Source organism: Zingiber officinale, chromosome 10A (assembly GCF_018446385.1).
Source record: "Zingiber officinale cultivar Zhangliang chromosome 10A, Zo_v1.1, whole genome shotgun sequence".
NCBI classification, from domain to species: domain Eukaryota; kingdom Viridiplantae; phylum Streptophyta; class Magnoliopsida; order Zingiberales; family Zingiberaceae; genus Zingiber; species Zingiber officinale.
Genome location: NC_056004.1, coordinates 73,422,155 through 73,427,679, shown reverse-complemented (window position 1 = coordinate 73,427,679; position 5,525 = coordinate 73,422,155). Strand labels below are relative to the sequence as shown.

Genomic DNA, 5,525 nt, shown 5'->3' with positions numbered 1-5,525 from the left:
TTAGACATGGTATTCCTATGGGTGATTGTGAGATGGTTTTGTGTTTAATTGAGTTAAGTTTAGAATTGGTTAGGTTAATTTATATTGATTGATTTATTAATTGGGCCAATTGATTAATTAAGTTAATTAGGTTAAATTAAATGAGATTAATTACATTGATTAAATTAACTTAAATTAATTGATTAAATTAAATTAATTTGAATTAATTGATTAAATTAAATAAAATTAATTGATTAAATTAAATTAAATTGAAATAATTGATTAAATTGAATTAATTGATTAAATTGAACTAATTGATTAAAATGAATTAAATTAATTTGTTTAAATTGGATTATTCTAATTGATTACTTAAGTCTATCTCACTCCTTTTCTAAGTTATCAATCAGGGAACCTTATGGATTTTGTGAGATGGTTTAATTTTATCTTTGATTTAGGTTATCATCTAAGGATTAATTTATATTTGAGTTAGACTCAAGTTTTACAATTAATCAATTAAATATCTATTTCAAGGATTGACTTCCAGGCTGTGGCGAGGCACTAGACCTTCTTGAGTATGGGATCATCCACTACTTCTAAACAAAGCCTTTCAAAGAAATTGGATATTTAATTTTCCTTTTAAAATCCCTAGGTCTAACTGATGAAGTGTAAATTACGTCTAGGTCCTTATCTATCCTAATCTAAGCATGCATAATTAAAAGAGCCGTAAATCAAGCATCAAGCAAATCTATCTATTGATAAAAATGATCTTTCTGTTGGCTCCCCCTGGATCATAGCCTCGATAGGGTCTATAAAGGTAATGGATTTGATTCTTGGGGATCTAATATTGACCAAGTCCAACTTGATTAACCAAGTTTGACTTGGGGACCCATGCTTGGACTAATTTTATATTAGTTCTATTTATAATTGATAAATAAGACTTGTATTTGTGTTTAGTCTTAAATCCAAGTCCAGACCGGTTGTAAACGGCTCGTTGTTTTTCAAGAATCAGATCAAGATTTTTGGAACCCAGAGTAAACCATTCCAATGTGCCCTTTAGTTCCTTGACTTAATTTTTCAGGCTAGAATTCTCTTCATCAAGCTTTTGGACTTGAGTTAAGGTTCTAGTCTAAATGTGATAAGTCAAGGGGCTAGGGTTAGTCACTTTTTTAAGGGTTGTTACCTCCTTTTGAAGTGATTTGACCCGGACATTTGATTTAGCTAACTTGTGCATTAAATAATTAATTAAATTGTAAAGTTTATCTATTTGACAAGTAATTACAACGGGTTTAGGCCCTTCGGAAATGGATATGGATCCGTGACTTCGTTCAGACTCAACTTCTGATTCACTCTCGATTTCTGATTCACCGACTTGTTCCCGGGCTGTTAGTGCAAGAAAGCTCGTCTACTTGAGCTCTTCGTTGGAATCTTCTGACGAGGATTCGTCCCAAGTTGCTTGCAGTGCTTTCTTTTTCCTCTGCTTCTTTTCTTCCTTTTGGTTTGGACAGTTTCCTTTTACATGTCCCTTTTGGTTGCAGCCATAGCAGGTTACCTCGAACTTGACTCTTGGACTGGCCTGCACCATCTTGGACTGAATCACCTTCTTAATGTCCTTCTTTGTGAATCCCTTCTTCTTTCTGTAGAGCTTGCATACTAAGTTGATGAGTTCGGCTGCTATCTCCTCGTTGTTATCTTCTGAGTCTGGTTCTTCTTCCGACTCTGGTTTGGTCTTACCCTTTGTTTTTGCTTCCCGGGTTCTTCTTGTACCTGCAACCAAGGCAATACCCTTCTCGGCTGAGCATGCATTAGTCTGTTCATGCAATTCAAATTCAAAAAAAAGTTCGTCTAACTTAATTAAAGAAAGATCCTTGGATACCTTGTAAGCATCTACCATAGATGCCCACAAGGTATTCCTTGGAAAAGCGTTTATGTAACGACCACCCTTCTTACAACTCTACTACTCTCTAAGGTGACCGTTACTTAACTATTAACTCTACTTAACCGGTGTGATCGAAACCACGAGGAATCCCTACCGAAAAATTTCGGCAGAGTCTCCCATGTACCGGTGACCATAAACATCAATACATACACAGTATACACAGCCACAGGTGGCTGGAACATATATCAAACACCCACGCAGTTCATATATAATCAAAATAACCAACTTTTACAAAACACGATAAAACAATTCAAATGACATGGAACTCAAAATACATTCTCAATGTTTATTAATCACTACAATACGAAAAACTCAACAACATCCCAAGTCTCTCCCATAGTCCTGGCATCACACACCATCCGCACCTCCTCGTCATCTTCCTTTATCTGCAGTAAGAGGAAATGCAAACTATAAGCAAAATGCTTAGTAAGCGCTATCTAACTCACAAAATCTCGATATGCATGTACATATATCTATAACATGATCTAACTGATTACTTACTGAAGATTACTCATGCTCATCTAATAATAAAGGAATCAAACAGGCTGAAATGCTAAACATGTAAAGCTACTCATGCTCAGAAAATAGCAAAGAACAGTAAGCTAATCTAAATAACATGCTAGCATAAAAGAAACTAAACTTGCTAATTTTAAAACAAAGTGAAACATAATTCATTTGTTCTAAACTTATTCGTTTATCTCACTTGTTTAAAACTTATCATTTAATACTTTTATACTTATGTAAAAACTTATTTTACTTGTTCAAAAACTTATACTTATAATACTTCAAAATAATAATAAACTTTCTTCTTAGGCCCAGGCTTAGTACCATCTTATGTGCGTTCCCTAATAGGTTGGGGGTAGCGAGCCACCAATCCTAAAAGAGCAGACCTTGGTCTACCAGGGCCAAGACCTTGGAATTAGACACCTGGATTTGTTTAACGACAACCTTGGAAGTCGGGTATTAGCCTCTTCAAAGTAAAATATCTTATTATCTTAATTACTTCTTCTTTAAATGCCTTGACATTTTAATAAGCACCTTGCGTGCCAAAAATCCCTAAAGTCTTGACTTTGGGATTTACTTAAGGCCTTGGCCTTTTTCTTACTTTTCTTTATCTTGCTTATACTTGCTAATACCTTGGTCTTTTCTTACCTACAATCCCTCTTAAACCCTTGAAAGGATATAGGCATGCTACAACATAATTAAATCAAAAGAAAGAAAATCTGACTTCTTTAAACATGCTACCTCAGAAACAAATCAAAGGGAAGCAAATCTAACTTCTTCAAACATGCTACAACAGATTTAAAACAAGGAAAACAATTCTGAAATCTTTAAGCATGCTAGAATAAAAGCTGTTCAGATTTGTTAAAATGCAAGGGAAAACCAGAACTAAGATACTACATGTATATAAGCAGTTCTATTCATCGTAGTGACCACACATATAACATGGCTTAATTCTACAATGGTGATTTGTATAGATGACTATGTGTAAGCATAGTTATTAATTCCTTTCTATAGCCAAGTATGTGCAAGATACCTTAACTACGCAGGTGTCAATTTATGGAAATCCTGCTACTAGATTATGTAGGCACAGGAACTTTACAAGAACAAAGTATCCAAACTAGAATCAAAATCATATGCCTAAACATTGAACATCTAACACTGATTGATTTACTACTAATCTAAATCATGAACCACATAATTGTTATGATGAATGGATAACTGGACATAATCCATTAGCGTTGCAATTCCTCAAGCAAAATATAAGTTAATACCTTTAGATGCATCAACCACACAATTGCTAGGAAGCAAAATATGAATTGATACCTTCTTGCAATGTACTCACTATAATTTCTGTGAGGTGAAAAAACACATCAATTACTGAGCTCAAACAGGGAGCTATTTATAAGTATGCTCTATAATTGCTCAAATTTGATGGCATGATGGCTAAATTGATTTATCAATACCAAGCTCGACAAACCAGTAAATACTATCTTGACTCAAATCAGAATCTCCATGTTCTGCCCCAGAAATTCCCCTAACAAGAGCTAACATCTTAACATCACTTTCAAACCACCACTTCCAGATCATATAGAATTAACGCAACCTTAAAGCTAAAGGAAATCACAATACTAGGCTTACAAGAGCTAACTACAGATTTAACACCACCTTAAGGCTAAATTATGGATCATACTGCTAAATCCTACTGAGGAGTCCAATTTCTGCATTAGAAACCAAACCAGCTACTACTTAATACCCTCAAAACCGAATCCAAACTACAATGGAAGCAAAGAAAACAAATCGAAGCTCGGAACTACTCCTACTGCAGGTGAGTAGCAACTTACCTCTTCTTAAACCTACAACCGAACGCAAGGGGGCTTCTAGGGTTCCCGGAGGAGTGAAGATCTCGGCCTCTTCCTCGTGCCTACAGCTCCTCCTTGACGAGAGGATCTCGACGGTGTGAAGATCTCGTGAAAACGCCCCTTGGCTGGCGCCAGAGACGAAGCCCTAGCTTCGGCTGCGGTTTCGCCCGAGAGGAAGTCGATGCCGCGAGAGAGGAGAAGGAGAGGTTAATTCCCGAAATTTCACTTAAGTCCTTTCTTTTATAACTAGGGTAATTCAGTTACGGCTTAAGACTATTTCTCTCCCTTTTTGTTCAGCAACGCTCGCTGGAACAGTTGGCTGGTTGGATTCGGTTAAGGTTTGGTTCAGGTCCGAGGTCCACGGTTCGAATCTCGACTTGAACATTTTTTTGTCAAAACTTCCTTCGTTTAGTAAAAATACCAAACGACCTCCAAAAATTGCATAAAAATACTCTAAAAATTTCTAAAAATCTCTAGAATATTTCTAAAGTGTTTCCAAATATTTTTAAGTACCATTAGGACTCATAACTAGAAATTTTGGGTCGTTACAGTTTAACGCATACCTGATTATGTTGCGGCTCTCCACCTTTTGTCCGATGGCGTGGAGGCCGTTGAGGAGATCTTGTATACAAACATGAAGTTGGCTCACTGACTCACCTTCCTGCATTTTCATGTTATATAATTTATTCAAAAGCAAATCACGTTTGCTTACCTTTGTATCAAAAGTGCCCTCGTGTAGCTTGATCAATTTTTTCCACAGCTCTTTCACACTTGAGAATGGGCTGACACGGTTTAACTCTTCTTTTGTCAGCCCACATTAAAGAGTGCACATTGGTTTGGCGTTGGCTTCGACCTTTTTTATTATGCTTGCGTCCCAGTTCTCGCATGAAACTAGTTTTTCCGTGTCGTCGAGTGGGAGTGTGATGCTAGTTTTGATGATTATCCACATCTCGAACTGGTTTTGAAGGTAAGACTCCATTCGGCCCTTCCAGTAGCCAAAATCTTCACCAGTGAAGAGCAGAGGTCGGGCTATGCTATAGCCTTCTTGATGGTCCATCTTAGAGAAAATCTTGCACACAAGAAAGACAAGGAATTTGGTTCCAAGACTAGGTCTTGGATTTAGTAGTGCGAGATTTAAGAAAATAAAAATGTGAACTCAAGTGGTGTTGCACCAACTTCGAGAAAAAGTCAATTGCGATAAAAATAGATCGCAAGGCGGTAATTTTACTGATTCTGATGGACCCCGA

General features: G+C 36.5%; 1 long non-coding RNA gene across 1 annotated transcript; it reads right to left on the bottom strand.

Annotated features, from left to right (window-relative positions):
- Positions 1-2,096: 2,096 nt before the first annotated feature.
- LOC122027474 lies at positions 2,097-4,488 on the bottom strand. Its single transcript, XR_006124422.1, has 2 exons — positions 4,261-4,488; positions 2,097-2,301 (listed from the first exon to the last, which is right to left on the bottom strand). It is a non-coding gene; the product is annotated as an uncharacterized LOC122027474 (long non-coding RNA).
- Between the last annotated feature and the right edge of the window lie 1,037 nt (positions 4,489-5,525).